General features: G+C 42.9%; 1 long non-coding RNA gene across 1 annotated transcript in view; it reads left to right on the top strand.

The window, feature by feature from the left end:
- The window catches only part of LOC142777056 (uncharacterized), a 370,328-nt gene that overhangs the window by 102,878 nt on the left and 247,517 nt on the right, over positions 1 to 19,933 (top strand). Inside the window, exon 2 of the long non-coding RNA XR_012887906.1 lies at positions 10,631 to 10,696. This is a non-coding gene — a long non-coding RNA (uncharacterized LOC142777056). The remainder of the gene's footprint in view (positions 1 to 10,630; positions 10,697 to 19,933) is intronic.

Here is a 19,933-nt window from a genome sequence, read left to right as displayed (position 1 = left end):
AGTTGTACTTCACCTGGCAGAGTTTGCATTTAATGCTCGCACTTGCTGCAGTGCGACTGGCCCAACCTCACTTGAACAAGTGCGACGTACGACTGAGCACAAGTAACCAATACTGTGAACAACTTTCTGTGAAATTGGAAAGAATCGAAAAGAGGCGAAGTAGGCTGTTTGGAAAGTAACCACTCATACACTGAATGCATGACAAACGTGCATCAGAACTGTGCATACTCTACAAAGTAGGAAAGAGCAATCAGCTATTTTCGAGTCCGAGAAAATCGATATATCATTGTGAGCCGAGGATTTGCTGCCCACAAAAATCCCGCAGACATTTCAAACAAAGTGCGCAATATTTTGAGCTGCTTCGTACAAAGTTGGAGGACTAGGCAATTTTATCTTCAAAAATCCAAGTGACAAATCCTTAAAGCTCATTCTGAATGAGACAAGCACGGCGATGCAATACCTATTGTGGTTTGAAGGTTTGCGTTGTAATCGTTATGATAGCGATATTGATGTGCCTAATATAGTGAAAAGTTATTAGCTCCCAAAAGGATAAGCATGAGTGGTGTATGCGTCATGAGGTGCATTGTGTTTGCATAAGTTGTGAGCACCATATTTATTTACTCGTATTGATCTAATGTCTATACTTCGCTGCGCATTCTCAGCGCTGGATCTCTTTCTTGAAACTTTCTTTTACATTGCTGACATTGCTGACTATACATTGCTGACAACTGTTCTCTGCGCATCAGCAAAAAAACTGGAACTGAGCTGTCATGTATACTTTCTAAAGTATATATTTAATTTCACCGATACCTCAACATCTATGGCCTCAGCTTACTCATGAAAGTCACACACAAGTTTGAGAGGAATGCCTTATTCTAATGTTCGCTAATAATCTTGATCAATTAGGCTGCCCCAAAAATACAGGTACGCGATAACCTTTTACAACACATTTTTTAAAGAGTACGTACCAACGATACACGCACACACGCGCGCTTGCACGCTTGCCAATGTATCCAACAGTTACACGTTATGCATACTAAGCACTGCGTATAATGTTGCTTGCACTCAGCGTCTGGTTCTACGGATGTTACGTTCATTGTTATCATGGACAGTTTGGCTATGTTTAAGTTGCTTTGATGACTTTGGAAAGCATAGTGTCGGACCGAGTTAACGAATGCCGTGTGAAGAACTTTATTTACGCTCATGATATGGACTATTTTACAAGTACACACTAAGGAATTCCGTTAAATAGTGGCAGTATACCGCATGAGGGGCATGTATGCTAATGTTTCAGCGGAGTAATTTATATGCAATAAAGAAGAGAAAAGCGGTTGATCAAACAGTGCGCTGCTGCCTGCGGCAGGCGCCAAGTCTTAGTCGTGACTGAGCATGTAAGGTGGTCCATATATTCTGGAATATTTAGGCGAACTCTTAATGTTATGCATCTTTTCGGTCTAAGCAGCTTACTGTGTGTCCGCCTACAAAGCACTTGCCGAAAACAATCACTCAGCACTGTTTGCTCTTAAGGTCTGCTATGATTAATATTAAATCTGTTAAATTAACAGCTGTATCGGTGCTTCCCGCAAACTAGGAAGTACTTGTTCTTTTCCCCTAAGGCATAAAATATAGGAGCGCTTGCTGAAAGATAGCCTCATCTAGGTGCAGCTTTTCCTGCCCTACCCGCCTCCGCATTTCAGGTCACGTATTTATGAGCATAAGAGGAGCTTGTGATTTGTTCTTCGTGCCTACTTCACGGGCCTTCGCCGAAAGTTCCGGGAATATATATCGTCTGGCAGTGCCTCTTTATGGAAAGTTTCTTTCGCAGACATGTGCGTAACTACCATGGTTAATACGTTGTGGATTTTGTATGTTCCACATGCTTTAATTGGGTTAGCGTAAAACATGACTGGCTGAACTGGTTCTCGTTGTAAGTAAACAATTGCAGCACAAAATATGAACAAAAGTAAGGAAAAAACAAAAAAAAAACGAAAGACAAGAGAGAGCAGGTAAAACGGGATGAAAGAAAAGACAAATTATTCAGCGGTACTGTTTTTGTAACGGTTGATGAAAATACCCTTGTAACCGAGTCACATAGCACTATGGCAAGGCGAGCTCGAAGGAAGTAATACTGCAGAAAGATGACAGCCGAAATGCGACTGCTTTCTGCGAAACTTTCTTCTGGGTTTCCTCCAGCATAGGCTTAGACGCATCTTCATTGACCTTTTTTTGCTTTCGTGTAAGGGTTTTTCTTGCTGGCGTGTAAGCGTGAATTTATGCATTACGGCAAGGTAGTGTTGTATGAAGGCTTTACATTTCGCATACTGCTAATGCCCAGACGAGCACTACTTGAACTAAGACCTTTTCCTTTTCTTTAGAGCACTCGAAATATGTGTTTTTTATTTTTGGCCATTAAGCGTTCATGCGATAGTCCCTCAAAAGGAATGTCAGGTGAGTGAACTGTATGATTACCAACATTTATTGTTCAGCGTGCCGTCTCGCTAAACGAGTGGTTGTGTCATATTTTGAATAATAATAATAATAATAATAATAATAATAATAATAATAATAATAATAATAATAATAATAATAATAATAATAATAATATTAATAATAATAATAATAATAATAATAATAATAATAATAATAATAATAGTGATTTATTAATTTATTTCCCTTGCCCGGAACAACCATCAGGTCATTGTACTGGCGCACACAAAAATAAAAGACAATAAAATTGGCAGTTCCCACGTAGCTGAGAATCAACTTAATGCGAAACGCGTGGAGGGAAGTTAACTGTGTTGCATATTTTTTTTTTTTTGAGTGACACATCATGAAATGACGCTAAGTATATCTACAAATGTTGCACGCAGACATATGTTGAAGAGTTGTAGATGTTTATATAACCAGTTTTCCACTTGCACAACGATGTCAGCTGGAAATGTGTTTTAGCAACACTAGAAACTGATATAAAGCGCTGATGCTCGCGAAGATGCTGGCCCTTGGCACTGCTACTTAAAGGAATTTCAGCACATGGCACCTCATCACAATTGACGATAACTCGACGTGACGGCTGTATGAAAGTAGTACATATGTAATGTCTACAAAATTGGGTAGGCAGCACTGGAACCATTATTGACGTTTCACGCAGATCGGCGTCTATTTGAGAAGTAGTTCCGAGACTTGGCGTAGCTCTGTGGTAGAATGCTTGACTGCCACGCAGAATGCTTTGGTTAGATTCCTGCTGGGACTCTCAAATTTATTATTTGCATTCGTCGGGTGGCTAACACTGCCTATGTCAGGTTTTTCTTAACACTGATATTTATTCTATGCCTTCTGGGGGTCGATGCTACTGATGTCGGGTATTGCTTAACGCTCATGCGTTAGAACTGCCCATGTGTGTTCTCGTCAATCCTGGGTAGATACTAAGTGTCAATCACCTGTGGCACATACCCGCGTACCAGTGGCACATACCCGCCCGTGAGTATGTGCCACTGTCTGACAGGAAGTGTTTGACGACGTACGCGACGGGATTGTGACATTATTCATGTCTTGACCAGCGCGTCATATTCTTCAAACTATCACCCTTTCATTGTAATTTTGGTTCACGCCAAGTTAAAGGGGTGACTACGAGAGCACCCAAACCTAAGCGGCTCAATAGATAGTTACTCTCATAATCGCGGAAGCTCGCTAAGAAATGTTTCGCGTTTAAAATAAACAATACAATACAGACAGTCTTCAGATAAAAAAATCAAACATAAAAGGCAAATACGCACAGACAAAAAGAGATCAACGCAAAATGGAAAAAATAAAGACAAGACGAGAACTATAAAGAGGGAGTGAAAAATAAGATGCAATATACAAAACTACGTGGAAGGCTTTCTGAAAGATGGTAGGAAGAAGGCTTTATTTATTGTAAAACACTATATTAAGACAGTACAAAGCTGAGATATAAACATTTTTTGTGGACTATGAGAACAACAAAACAAAGAAAGATAACAATACAGACACTTTGTATTCTGTGAATGGTAGAGTGTTAGAAATTAACAGGTACACGAAATGGTCGATTCTCTCTAGCTAACTTACGCGGAAATTGAAAATTAATACAACTGAGATGTAAAGAGCAGAATATCAAACCGTCAACTAGGTTGCGAAGGAACAACAGGTCAGCGCGATTTCGGCGCCACTAAAATAATGGCAATGACAATAGTGCGGCAGAGTCAGAACGACCTAAAGAGTCATTTCTAAAGAAACGATGGTTGTAAATGCTGATGAATTTTTTTAGGACTCACTCAGTGGCGTTACGTGAGGATTTGCCAATGTCATTTCAGATCACAGATGCATACTCAAGTTGAGGAAGACATATTGTGGTGTACAATCTGTGTAAGACTCTACGAAAACTGAAATCTCCAGATATTTTGTAAACACAGCTGAGAAAACGAAGGCTTCGCATGGCAGCACGTTTAGTGTGAGCAGAAAAGTTTTGCATACTATCAAAAATAACACGACGATCATTGATCTCATAAACCCTACATATGGGCATGGTATTGACAAAGTATGAGAATGACACGGTGGATGCATGTAAGATACGCTATTGAATTTGGTCTTTGGGGTATTCAGGGAAAGGTTATTGTTGTTACACCATTCGAAGAAAGAACACAGACTGCAGCAAGCGACAAAAATAACTGAATGAATTTCCTTAAATAACTTGATGTCATCGGCGTACAACAGAAAATAAAAATAATGAATTACAAATTAAACATTGTTAATGTTACTTAATATAGGAGTGGGCCTTATGTAAACCCTCGAGGTACCTCTCTAGTCACTTTGTACAAGGAAGACGTTGGGTCATTGAACGCAGCATAACATAATCTGTTAGGAAGATATATACGCAGGAGATCCACAACAGATGAGCCAGCATCGATTGTACAAATTTACCCAGAAACGATGAGTGACTGACTACATCAAAAACCTTGCTCAGGTAATGGTAGAATGCGTCAACCTGTCCTCTCTGACAACTACGGGCGGAGATTTTCGTCGTAAATCTCGCACGATTCGTGGCGATTGAGCGGCCAGGGAGAACCCCGTGTTGATTAGGAATTGATAAACTTTCCAGGCTAAAATACAATATGTTGTCACGAGTGAGCCTAAAACAGCGATATGATATAAAGTACAGCGTATACTGGATCTCTCTCCAGGATGTTTGCTCATGTAGTGTTCATTACCGTGCAGTTAGATCTAAGTACACGGAAAGCGTTATTTCTTCATGAAAATGCGGCCGCTCCTGCGGAGAGTCAATCCCGCAATTTTCGGGTCAGCAGTTTATGTATTATCACAGCCACTCGACCACCATGGTGTGGTCACTGACTTTTCGGGTACTGTCTGCTAACTATTTGGCTATGTTAATGCTTCTCTAGAGCAAGCAGCGTTAATAAATATTGCGCGGAGAACACTGTGGCCGCAAGCGTGGCCCTGTTGCAAGGTGTCATTTGCACATTACGTGAACTGGTTGTTACATAACTTGTGGTAGAAAATATCCGTGGAAAATAATTTAGCCTATTATCATCCCATGACGTCCTACGACTCAAGCGAGAATGGCGATGCGAATACGAGTGAAACTTATTTTAAAACTAATTCAGGTGTCTAAGTGCCTTTATTAGAAAATCTTAAAGTGCTAATTCACACGTTAATATACGTGTCTAATAGAGCGAGCATGAGTTGTTTCCTACCTGTAAAATCATAATATTTTAAAGAAACCTAGCGACCAACCTGCTTGAATGCTCTCTAAAAAGCATATAGACGAAAACGATGCATCATGCCAACATTTCGACGTGCAACGATAGGCTGCATAGACCGTTTTCAAATTGTTTTGCAAATCTTCAAAGCAAATAGGTGTTCAGGCTGCCAGCAGCGGTGCTTTTTAAATACATATATCTTACAAAATTGCATCGTTTTCTTTCTGTTTTTTTTCTTTGCTCCATAAACAAGACGTATTTATCATTTTGAAACTCTGGACAAGAAAAGATCTGAAATCTTTTGACTATAAGTAAAATAAAATTATAAAAGACAGGTTGCTTGAATGCGTGAAATTCTGTAAAGTCATTAAACAGCAATGTAACAGTATTAAGGAGCAGTATAGAAGGGATGTGACTCACTAGATTACTTCTGGTAATAACTTTCATCCCCACTCATCAAAAACATTCGCCGAAAGACCTGAATACTGCATCCGTTATAATGTAATTGCTTTATTTTCACGCTTCAGTGGTGCACGATGCTCCATTATAATAGCAATCTGCATCGTACGAAGTGAATAGGAAAAGTATATAATTGGATTTACGTCTGCGTTAAACAACCACTGTTAGAGAAGTTACATGGTGGACCTGATACCGAAATCGTGGCTTTGCAGGCCCAGGGTGTAATCTTTTAGAAAAAGTGCGGAATGTGGCGAAGTGAATGGTCATGATATTGTGGGTGTACTATAAGATATTTCCACAAACGGCGGTGTTGTAACTGAACTGACAGAAGTTGCAGACTAAAATGGAGTACTATCTAGGCTCGCCCGGGTCATCAATTCGGTGATGCTTAGGTCAATGACATGGAGGGTAGTCACACAACAAGACTGTTCTTAGAGTCTTGGCATATCCAAACGACATCTGGAAATGTTAAACGCTCCACTGGAATCTTACCCAGTGTATCTGTGCACGATCTACAGAACCAGTAGAAAACAACACTACAGCAGCAACAACGGTGAAAAGAAGGATGATGTTGAGGGTGACACCACTGAGAAAAATGGCTAGCTGCGAAGCCAGCTGGACAGTCACCACTGAGGACCGAATCGGTCCCGAAATGTCGGGTCAGTTTACAGCTTTTAAGATTTATTTAATTACAAACTTTGGATCATACTTTTGCTGGAGTGTTTATGGTAAAATTATGAATACTTATAAATACATGCTCAAATGCATGTTGGTATTATTTACCGTGAACTCTTGTGGATGTAGGAAGTGGATACTGGCCGCTCATTATTATGAACACTATGATTATTTGCCTGATTTACTCCACCGCAGGACGAAGGCCTCTTCCAGTGATCTCCAGTTTACCCTATGCAAGTTGATTCCATTTTATCCTTGCGAACTTTCCATGACAGCATATCGCACTACCACATTCGCAATTCAATGTTTTAGACGTGAAGCTGCTTATTGCACAGTACAACCCGGTGTGCAGCGTGACCACTCTTATTCCGTTTTTGTAACAGCTGTCCCAAGCAATGCCAGAACGCGTTCATGCGCTAGCGCGTTTGGTCTGTGTAAGGGGCAAGGTACGACGCTGTTGCCTCTCCTCCGTACACTCTCTCATAGCATGCGCACCGCTGGCCCAAGCACTGCCAGAAAGCGTTCACGCGCTGGCGCATTCCGGCCAGTGTAAGGAGTTGGCTAAGACGCTGTGGCCTTTTCCCCTCACGCTCTCTCATAAATCACGTCATGACGTCGGGGAACGAGGTTCTGCAGACGCGCGATGAACTCACGTGAGCCTGCGTGGCGTGGCGAGGAACCCGCGTGGCGTGCTCCAACAAGGGTTCGGGAAGAGTAGCAGCAACAGAAACCACAGTGAATTAATGGTGAGCTCCACCTGTAAAGACGCGATATTATCGAGCAAGGTGCCAGTGAACAAAGGAACATTAAGTCAACCCATGAGCTGCTTCAAATAGTCTCATTGCCTCTTTAGCGGGGGATGGGGAAATGTTTTACGAAGTATCAAGTGCGCCTGCAGTTTTTTGCGGCTACTATTATACTTCGTGGTGATTTAGGAAAAGACGTGTCTACAGTGCCCTATAGTGAGCTGTCGGTTATAACTTAAAGAACAATAATTAAGCTAGCTTACCCAGCAGCGCTGTACTATCGCAGAAGAAGAAAAAGAATTATGCTCCCATTTCCGCAACAAGTAGTTCTCAGAGCCATTCACCCCGATTTCTAGGCCTGTGAGTGTGTCTCGGAGAATGTTCCCTCACATAACGTAGTGCGCACGCTGAGATTGAGTGCTGATGTTCTCTGTTGCGCAGCCAGAAAGTAAGCGCCCGTTTACCCATAGCTGAAGCGCTACAGGACCACGGAAACGTCTTTAACGCTCTGCGTAGACGGCATGTGGGAGGAAGTGGTATGCAGTGGACGCTTCCTGATCCCGGCAAGGGGGCCGCCAGGACCTACAAGTTCAGGGAGGTGGCACCGGAAAACAATCCCCCCCCCCCGCCGGCTCTGCTTTCCTTCCGGTTGCTCCCTCCATTGGCCTGGTGGGGTTTATATGGACGCCGAAAATGAGGTCGAGAGGCCCGCAAGGATTCTTGTTTTTATAACAGGCTTGGTAGGAATCCGCGGCTATTTGGCGTCGCTTTGTGACTCTTCCCTTTCGACGCCGGCTGGGACAAATCACTGCCGGTGGTGACTTTGCTGGCGGTTTTCACTTGGTCTGAGACGAACCCCCTGCCCCCATCTTCCCGGGACAGGCCCTCCGCCAGTGCGCCCCACTGCACTCTGCAACACACGGCCTGCGCAATCCAGGCTGCGGCTGATATCGGAGAAAAACAGGACGGCGAGAGCGTGCGCAGGCTGTTGTTTGTCTGTGGCCCACAGCGCAGTCAGGGCTCTCAAGTCTGAATCACCACCCCGCATTGAATCGCGCCTTACAGCAGCAATCCAATTCGGGGTGGTGATCCATCAAATTCCTCGCACTTTAAGCAACCGCGGACAATCGGTTCATGGGCAATGGTTTCCGTTAATGCCAAAAGCTTTGAATCTTATCTGATCCCACACTCCTGCAGACTTATTTAAGCGTCCTTGCAGGGCATCCCGTTGTTGTTTGGAGCAACGGAAGCGTAAGTTTTTTTATTTATTTAGGGCTCTTCTTGAAGACGCTTCTTATGTTGTTTACACTACTATAACAGTTCAAAACACGTTGCGAAGTACGCAAGCCCGAAACTTCATGCATAATTTGAATTTGAGACACCATTTATTGCGTCATAAATGCAATGCGTCAAATCGCGCGCCTGATGCGCTTGGAGCATAAGAAATGCGCAACAGACGGTTCGCATCGTCCTTGCGTGTATAATAACACAGCGGTAGTCGTAGCAATCGGCCTTCGTCATTTGCTCAGACTGAAATGATGTAATTGTACTTGCAACAGGAACACTTCATAATTTCCTTTTTTTTTGCCCTAAATGATTAGATTGATTTACTGAAATGTAGAATTTAACGTCCGAAAACCACCATATGAATACCAGGGACGCCGTAGTGGAGGGCTCCGGAAATTTCGCCACCTAGGGTTCTTTACGTGCACCCAAATCTGAGCACACGGGTTTACAGCATTTTTTCATCCATATAAAATGCAGGCGTCACAGCCAGGATTCAATCCCACGACCTACGGGTCAGCAGCCGAGTACCTTGGGCACTAGACCAACATGGTGGGGCTCCCTTAAAAGACTCGTTCTTGGGTTGCTTTTCATTGAACAGCTAAATTTAGAACAGTTAGTAGTAGAGTGAATGGTCAAAATCAGTTTGCGGACAAACACTATTCATAATTTGTCGTATAAATTGATCTCTTATTTGTATATTAGAGCCGCACTGTTTGACAACAAAAAACTTGTACGCGGGCAAATAATCATACTGTCGTGTCATATATGTTTGCCGAAATTGTATATCGTCAGACTGCACAGGATGTTGATATATAAACCGTATTTTTGATTACCAACACAGGTGCTGGATGGCTTTTGGTTCTGTTTGCCGGCGTAGCCTAGCAATACTGGTGAGGAATAGAAGCCTTAACGAGTAGCCAATTTATTTTTAAGAGTTTTCTTCCTACGGCTGGTGAAATATTTCAAATACACTTTATTAAACCTAGATACAACATTATAAGAGTTAGTCCTTAACTTTGAACGCCTTTCTTTTACCTGAAAGCGGAAAAAGTCTTTCCTTACTCTATAGCACGGCCTAATACACAAGATTTCTGCTTTGGTGTTAGAGAGTAATGAATGAAGTTACCGGAAGTTTCTTGGGTAGCAACACGTGCTCCTGCTATCACTATGTTGAAACCAACCGAAAAAGTCAATATAAATAGTTTGATCGCGGGAATTTACAAAAAACGCAGTCACCACTAACTAACTGCCATTGTTTGAGCAGTATCGCTTTTGCTATTTTTTTCTATCTTTACATTTACCTCTGGAACACGGTGCTCGAAAATGTCATTACCTTAGTAAGATACACGGGTCAGTATACCAACTCTGTTAGTAAAAAAAAACACTAGGGACAAATCATTTCTGTTGTGTCAGTTATTTACATACAAATGGTAAAACTATTTGTTAAACTTAGGCGAAAAACGCATCAACCAATACTTATCCTTCAATTCACCCACCGGTCAGGAAGTGCTTCTCTGTGCCTACTTGTTGCATTTAGTTTTGTTGCTGCTAGTTCAACGCACTTCATGACGGTAGAAGCGGGTAGCATTATTTGGTATTTAATTCTGTCTTCCTGATTTCAATAGCACTGTCATGCCTAAAGTACTGTGCTTCACCAAATAACCAAATGCTGTATGTATGTGGCTGTGGCAATATCCCTATCTCTCTCAAACTTTTTTTATTATTTTTTAGGTTCCTGTGAATGTCTCCTGTGAAAGGAATCTGCAGTCCTGGGGGCTTCCTCTGAGTCATACAAATGTGAGTGACAGCTTCTTTAAGCTTAACTCCACAGGTAAGGTATATGGTACAACAGTAATAGAAAAAGAAAGAAAGAAAAACAAGCCTACAAAAAATAGTAGCTTTCGAAGTGCGACAAGGCCAAACCATGTAGTTTACAATAGCTCACTGAGACTTCTGCTCGTATTCACTACCGTTACTTTTGGCCACTCGCGTTAGTATTTGTACGGTGTGCAAAATTCAAGATGTAACAACCATACATTTCGCTTCAGATTTATATTGATGATTTAATAAAACTGGCACTGTGCATAGTGTCCTGAAGAGAAATTTCCTACTCTGAATACTGGCTAACAGTATTGTAAAATTCAAAGATGATTTCCACCCTAAAAAGACAACTCGAAAGCTAATACTGTAACCTTGCTAATATTTATTCGTCTATTGGAAGCTATCACACAAGTTCGGGTATCCTTCATTCCTTATCAGTTCTTCATGGCCTTGCGCCATGGGTCAGAGGCTGTAGGATTTTTGTTGCTCTTTCCTAGGCTGCGGGTTCGACTTGTCGTCAGAGTGGCTGCATTTTGGGGAATGAAATAGAAAAAAAAATCCAGGCCTGCACGGAATTCGCAGCAGAGTCACACGGAAAGCTATAACAGCAGCCTTTCAGAGCCTTTTGTTAACACTCTTGGCGTAATTACTAGAAGCACACTGCTGCGTACCGACTACGCCATAAATAATCAGAAGTTTTATAGGCCAGCAGTCACAGTGCTATCCTTCGTCCTTCTTTGGGGAACCATGGTGTTCGCTCTACACTTGTTAGGTATTTTGTGCAATTTTAATGCAGTGGCTGACTACGGTGAAGAATTATGCTTATTGTGGGTATGCGCCACGGTTAATATGTGATAAATAACAAGTTTTCTAAGTTCGACCACTGGACGACCCACTCGTAGCGCAATTCGCGTTGTGTGATGCCTGGTTGTTCATCCGATGTTCTAAAGCGCTTTATTATTATAACTCGACTATTAATTCGACTCTATTCTCGATCTAAAGCCGGCCTAAGGCCAGTTCAGAAACTCGTTCCAAACACTAGCGGTAAAATATCTAGGCGTGCCTTTCCAACACTACAAAGACACCAATGAGTACTGGACTGAACAAATAAAAGAAACGCGCGAAAGGACAGCGCAGTGGAATGGCAACTGTCTCTCAATGTTTGCCAGAGCCACTGTATGCAACATATTTTTAATGAGCAAATTATGGTATGTGATACAGGTTTTGTGTTGCTCACGGGTGCATGTGCAAAAGCTGCATAGGATGTTTGCTGTGTTTATATGGGGTTCTACTTGGGGAAAATGTAGTAGGACAAATCTGTTCCGAAGAGTAAAACAGGGGGGACTAAGCCTGTCGCATCTGTTCTTGCGACAACTAGTTAATCGTTTTATTTTCTTTCGAGATGTTCAACACCCCTTCTTAAGAACAGTATGTCAGTTACGCCTTTGTCGTGTTCTGCCTAACTTTGTGGTTAGCACCGCAAGCATGCCGGGAGCTACGCGAGGTTTCTTTAAGAAAGTTGCAGACAGTGTCCGGTTCTTGTCAGTTCGGTTTTCCAATGAATACCTTTCTTCGGTCGGGCGAAAGAAATTACATAAAGACATATGCGACCTGATTTTTCCAGTTCCTATGTATAGGCTAATAAAAGTGGGGGAGAAGGCAATGATGTTCTTAAGCGTGTTAAGAAAATGCAAATTCAGCCTAGTGCAAAAAAGCTTTTTCTTTAAATCACACTCCGGAACACTGCCGGTTAAGACTTTTTTAGAAGATAGAGGAGTTTATATGCCATGGGGTTCGCACTGTTTGATCTGCCGAAAGCCGGCGACAATAGATCACATTTTTCTGTATTGTTGGGAAGGGGTATACTTCTGGGATGTTTTACAGAGAACTCTAAAAAAGGAACTTCCCTTACTGGGTATCAGGTTTTTAACAGTAGAAAAAGAGGAGGGACTGCCTTTTGATCTTATAATGCTGCTTGGCCTCCATTGTCTATGGCGGGCAAGAATGGCTGGTTACTACTGTGACCCTGACAGGCGTCCGGCCCGTATGCTGTTCCGCGAAAGCATTGCTCAGTACATTGATATAATCAAACAACAAGATTTTGTTCCGGAATGGCTCTCCAGGGTCGAACCCCTGTTGAACCTGAAGGAATTTTAGCACTGTAATCACTAATAGTTCCGCGGCTTTTTTGTCATCACTTCTGTTTGTATGTTACTGTTTACAGTGACCTATATTGATGTGTGTACCTTGTGCGAAACCGGTAATAAAGAAAAAAAACTAGCGGGGCTCAGTGGTAGAATACTGGGCTGGCAGGCAGCGGACCGTGGTTTGAATCCCATTGTGTTATTATTGTATTTTTATTTACTACGCTTTCTTCTTTTTTTGGAACTGGTTTTGAACCCCGGCGGTGGCGGCGGAGAACTACGGCGCCACGTCTGACCCTTGTTCTGATCTCATAAAATTTTCGCTGTAAAACACTTACACACTTACGCTTATAGCCCATTCGTTAAAGGGCCCGTAAACCACCAGAACGCTATTCAGTAGTTGCTGGAAAATTGTGCACGAGTGTACCACGAACACGGAGTCATGAAAATTTTTAAATATGATAGTCTTTTTTAGGGACTTTCAACGCAAAAATTTTGGTCTGTCTGTCTGTCTGTCTGTCTGTCTGTCTGTCTGTCTGTCTGTCTGTCTGTCTGTCTGTCTGTCTGTCTGTTTGTCCACGCTTAACCATACCCTAAACAGCACCAAACGATACCCCAAATGGCTGACCCCATCCGCAGCGCTCACCACGATTACTGTTTAGTGTTCATACTTGTGCGATTGTCAAATGAAAAAGCAATTATTGCGCATATCTGAGCACCCTAACAACACGTTAATATTCTGAATGTGTCTATTTTTTACTATAAAAGACATACATAGATAATTCTAAGGACCGTAGCACTTATCACGCTGCGCTGACGATGCAATGCTTGCTCGAAAAGACAAGTGTTTCTAACGCTGTTCTAAGAGGACCAAGTGGCTTTTGAAAGAGGAAAAGAAAGAGAAAAGCGCTGTCCCGTTAAGAGGACACGGTGCTTCCACCTACTCAGCGCCTTGCGTTTTACACCTTATCGCCTCCGAAAAGGGCGCGCACGCTGCGCGCTTCGTTTTCCTAGATAACTGCAAGATCGCGCTTATGTCGCACGTGTGACGTGACTAGACGCGCTCGTTCGCCTCCGCTGCACGCTCGAGGCACTCTAACGCAGCACGTCTAGAATACCATTCACCGATTTTTTTGCGCAGATCATCAAATAAACATTGTGCTGACTCTCTCCAGGCACAAGACTACCGTCTTTTGACGACATTTGCAGTGTAACATGCAGATACGGGGGCCAATTTTTTGAAACGGTGCAGTAATAGCGGAGTTAGATGCGTTTGATTATCGAAACCGTGACGACCACACCTTTCGCTCTCTCCTGCGCTTCCCTCCGCTGTTATCCTCTCTCATGCTGCTTTGTCCCCTCGCCGAACGCTCCTCCCATGTTCCTCTCAATGTCACGTGGCATACGTTATCGCTGACGGGCAGCTTGAAACAGCGTGTACTTCCGGTTGCCGCGACTCCGGCCGTCGACTCCTTCAGTTGCGGGGTAGCTGCGTGCTAGTTGGTGAACCATGACTGCCGCGATCGTGCCAGTATAGAACCTGCGTTGCGCCCACGCCTTCAATGGGTCACCAACGCGATGGACCCGTACGGGGACATGCCGTGGCCCTCACGTGTTTCACACACGCTGGCATTACGACGAACAACAACAAACCGCGTGGACAGCTGCTTGCCGACTGACCGGAAGTCGTAGGCTCTTGCTTGATCAATCACAGCATATTCGGCATATCTGGCTTGGCGCGTCAGAGATGTGGTATGGGGTGGCACGTGGAGGACCGAAAGGCTCGGGAAGAAGGAGGGTTGTTTTTTGGTATTTGGGGACGCCGGCGGCTCGTAGCGCTGCCCCGTGCAGAATCGTTCATCGCGACGCATTGTGTACACGACGCGCGCGTTTGCTTGAAATGCTTGAAAAAATATCCGAGGTGGTTGACGGACCCTTCAAAGCGGAACCGTTGATAAATATTGGTAGTATTGATGGACTTATGCGTCATTCCACAGAGACCAGAGGGCACTTCTAAACCTTCTGAACATTTATCTCGTCAACCGAATTTAAAACTTAGTTATTAGTTATTTAAAGAAGTAAAAATTAAACTTTGTTAACAATTTCTTTTTTTAATCGTAGAGCCCTCACAGAAACGCATGTCTGCATTACTCTTTCATATCCACTATGTTTTGTCGGTAGAGCGAATGTTCAGAGCAAGGTAGCTATTTTAGACGCAATATAATTATGGGACTTTCGTGCTCGCGATATACGTAGAAATCTGACTGTGTTCTTATTGATCATGCTTCCAGTATCAATATAGGACACGCCAGTGTATACATGAATATGAGCATGAAAAAGAGAATAACCTTGCAAAGTACGATTTTAAGTTACGCTCGAAACGACACCTTTCTTGACGTGGCGTCAGTAACACAATTTTTATCGAAAACAAGCAATTCTGCACATCTGTCACATGCGAAGCATTTGTTTGCGTACTACAAGCCCTTTTCTATCTATCTATCTATCTATCTATCTATCTATCTATCTATCTATCTATCTATCTATCTATCTATCTATCTATCTATCTATCTATCTATCTATCTATCTATCTATCTCGCCGCTTACACCTGCTGGTGCTCTCGTGATCATCCCATTAACTTGGCCTGAGGAAAAATTTGTATGGGAGAGTAAAATGCCTTGACAAACATTACTCGCTGGTCATGACGTCAATATTGTAACAATACCGTCACATATGTAATCAAACAGTCCCCGCGAGACCACGGTACATACCCGCGGACGTATGTGCCACATGTGATTTACAGCTACTATCTACCCGGTAACGACGAGAACACAAACGGGCAATTTTAATGCGTGGGCGTTAAGAAAGCTTGCCATCAGCAGCGTTGATCGCATCAATGCAGAGAATAAAGTAGCCGCAGCAGAAATCAAAACAAATCATTCTGCGTGCCAATGAAGCATTCTACCACAGGACCACAGCAGGTCTCGGAACTACTTTTAAAACGTACCCTAATGTTCGTGAAACGTCAATTGTGGTTGCAGTGCTGGCTATCCAATTTTATAAACATTACATATGTACTCCAGTAATAGAGCTGTCAAGTCGGGTTAACGTCAGTTGTAGTTAGGTGTCACGTGTTGAAGTTGATTTATGTAGCAGTGTCAAGGGCTACCATACTCGCGAGCACCAGCGCTTCATATCAGCTTAACGCTTCTGTTGGTGCTAATAATACTCATGGTCCTGTTGGCATCATTGCGCAAGGGCAAACTGGTTATATAAACATCTGCGATTGTTCAACATATGCCTGTGCGTGCAACATTTGTACATATATTTATTGTGTTTTCATCCCCTTCACCTTCCCTTCCAGTCACCACCTTCCCTTCCATCACCAGTCACCTTCCCTTCCGCATGCTTCGCATACTGTCGATTCACAAGGTATGTGAGATCTGGCAAAGTCTTATTGCTCCAAGTGTAAATGACAACTTGTCATGGTAGCTTTACCAACGCAAAGCTTCGCTTCTCTGCCTGCTTCGCTTTTGTGTTGTCATTTCGAAGGCAATATACGCTGCATTATTTGGAGTGAACGTGACTCGCCATGGTGGTATTGTAACTATGGTGCCTAACTACTGACTCGAAGGTCGCAGGACTGAATCCCAGCTGAATTTTCACGGATGCAGATTCCTACAGCTGCAAGTTTGTAGACTTGCGTACATGTAAAAGAACCCAAGCTGGTCGAAATTTCCGGAGCTCTCCACTAAGACGTCTCTCACAATCACATTGTGGTTTTGAAAGCACGACTCCAACAATTATCTTTACTATTGTTGTGGCACTGTGGCAAGCGAGCGCTGCGGCACCGGAGAAGATATCGGCCACTTGCTATGACACTATCTTCGGCTTGCATCGGAAAGGCGAGAACATTGTAACGTCCTGTCACGAGTGGACGATCGGCTACTGTCGGTACAAGCCTTGCTTTAGTAGTGCCCAATCGCTAGTCCGCTAATCGGCCCACAAAGCTGTGAGGACACTTTAGTGCTCTTTGAGGACCACGGACATGTGTGGATGCATTTGAATATAGTAAAAAGAAGCTGTTTAGAGCTCGTTTTCTTTGTTATACACAATATGTACGAGAACTAACAGACAATGATGCCAGGAGAAGTATGGGGTATGTTATCAGAAGCAATTCTTATCTAAAGGTGAGGAAAAAGAAGTGAATAAAAAGAAAGCTTTCTGCCAGCCGGGAGCCAACCTGCGACCTTGGTGGCGGTCAGCTACGGTGGCGGTCATCTGACACGTGCGCATACTCGCACGGGTCAGCCATATCTCTTATTATTTGTTTCTTTCCTTCTCTCCTCTGTCTATAATCTTGCAATTCCCCTTTCCTTATTGGACAGCGAAGGCTGTCAAACCAGATGGTTTTCTGTGCGGCCTTCTGCCTTTCTGATTCCTTTAATCTCTCATCTCTTTGGCAGTTCTTATTCACACTTACATTAGTAGGTACAAAATATTTCGCCTTTCATTTCAACCGAAGAGCGCCTTTTTCAAACGTTGGCTATCCTTGTTTAAACCAACGAATAAAAGTAGAAGATTCACTAATTCAAGAAGCCGCCGGAAACACGACAAACCTGCATTGAGCCCAAAATAGTTTCCACGTTGAAACGCTTTCAGTATTGTGTGCGTTGGGCTAGACGCGCTTTTTACGCCCATTGATCAATTCGTGGGAAATCAGAAATGGTGGCGCAAGTCTCCATTTATGCTGATGCTAGCGCAACTATCCTGAAGGCAATATGTTCTGCGATTATTTTCGTATACGTTTGTTCTGGTGTGCGTGGCTGTTATGTCGTGCGCCTATACGCTGCATGTTTGTGTGCAAGCTGCGAGATAACCTGACTTGTGGCAGGTTGACGTGCCCGTGAGGAGCTAATCGAATCACCAGTCACCGTCGAAGGGGATCCACTTTCCCGAAGCTGCTTCAAAAACAGAAGCCATCAGACTGGATGCCAACCGGCACAGGTCCGTCTTGCGTGTCCTGATAGAGTTCGCGGACACGTGCGCGTAGCCAGCGATACATTGGCTGATACCATGAAAACAAGGAACACTGGACACTCATTCCATTTGTTATTTGCAATATACACCCCCCCCCCCAAAAAAAAAACAACACTGCATCAACGAAATAGCTTTCTAGCGAAAACGTTCTTTATGCCTGAGCTAATTTACTTTCTCGTTGAGTGCCTTCCTAACTTCAAACAATCGGGCAGCACTGCAAGACGAATGGGTACGAAGAGTAGCAACAAAAGTTGAGCGGCTTGTGGCAGGGGGCTCAGGCTCATTTTGAAAACCAGGTGAGAACTTCTTAGAACAAGGTACTCGTATCTACTCCTATCTAAACACCCCATCTTTGCGCCCTTCCTATTCTTTCCACTTACAAAACTTCTTGTATGGCTACATTCAATCGATCTGTCACTAATAAGCTTTCTAGTAACATACGTGTGAATTATTACTGGTGAAAAAGAATATCACATTACTTTTTTTTCACTTTAACGTTGAGTGATTTTATTTACATGTTTGCTTAGAGGAGGTAAGCATCTTGGATAATGCGGGAACAGCTGTACACTTCATCAATGAGTAAAGATGACGTTTGTTCAGAGAGAGAGAGAGAGAAAGGTTATATGAAAAACAGAGAGGTTAAACTGAAGGAAACTTTTGGTTTGTTAACCTGCATTGAGGAAGGTAAGAGGAAATGAAAAAGGAAGTAAAGAAAGAAGGTGAGAAATGTATAAAAAACTATTCAAAGAGAAAAAAAGAAACATGCGAACGAGGCAGAATATTCGAGCGAGGTTAAAAGTGAAATTCTTGCGCAACGACAAACGGCAATTTTAACTCACTGTATGCCGCAACAGCCGAGTTCCTGAGGCACTAAAAATAACCCACGCAGACTGCAGAAACAACGTAAAAACACATTTTAGTGCAGTAATATTGCAGTTCACATATAACTCTGAGCAAAAAAGTTTGAGCCGTGACCTGGGATGTTACCTTCATCAGAGTAGTGTAAGTGTAATCCTTTGATCTTGAGCAATACGTTGCTTTAGATTTAGAGCACCTTTCGCCAACAACATGTAATATCCTGCCTTGTAGCTCTTTTTTCTTGCTACTTTCATTAATGATTCACCGCGTCTGGTACTCTTTCATGTTTTCTTTCTTTCTGTTGTTGTTGTTTCCGTGCAGAGTAACTAGATACAGTGTACGCTGAAACACACTGCTGTTTTCTATAAGCATTAGGCTCATGGTCACAAAAATGTCAAACCGTGTCCTTAAATTCATCAATACCATTCAAAGTTATATGGAGTGCTAAAATTAAGACGTTTGTAGGCACAAAGTGGCATCAGCTCGCACAGGTGATGGTGTGTTGCAGGCCATTGGGAAAAGCCTTCGTCTTGACGACGGCGATGATGAAAGTGAGACATTCCCATAAAAATCTTGGTGATACGGATTCATAGCACAGTAAATATATTGACAATACTTTCGCATACGGTTTTCAGTCCTTAACTTTCGCATACGTCTCCCAGATTTTCTGTAAAGTACACAATGGCACTGCCTTCAACAGGTTTTTCCTGGCATAAAGGGGCTGTCTACCGTCCTTTATTGCTCTCCTGTTTTGTGTCGCAATAAAAAGCGTGCCGGTGAAAATCGAAAACTGATACCGCTTGCGGTTTTCGTAGGATTCATCAAGTTTTGTTACTTATAAAACATTTACTTCAGTGGCCATTTTAGTCACGCACACATTTTTTTTTTGTTCTGCTCATGATCGGTGGTGGACGCCGTGGTCGCGTTTCTCCTTCGTTTGCAGGCAGGCATGCAGGCAAGCGAATACACCGTCGGCAGCGCCACCGAGTGCCTATTTGAACGCTTGAGAGAAAAAAAAAGCGGAAATTGGTCTCTGGCGTAATACAAACCTGCTTCATCTGCACAAAATACAAATTCAAGTTAAACATGTTTTTTTAAGCAAAATGATTCTATCTGCGACGATTTTTTTCTCCTACCAACAGATTGTCAATATTGACCACATTCGCTGTTAGT

This window comes from Rhipicephalus microplus, chromosome X (assembly GCF_043290135.1).
Source record: "Rhipicephalus microplus isolate Deutch F79 chromosome X, USDA_Rmic, whole genome shotgun sequence".
Classification (NCBI taxonomy): domain Eukaryota; kingdom Metazoa; phylum Arthropoda; class Arachnida; order Ixodida; family Ixodidae; genus Rhipicephalus; species Rhipicephalus microplus.
Note: the sequence above shows the minus strand (reverse complement) of the source record. Positions and strands in the feature narration are given on the sequence as shown.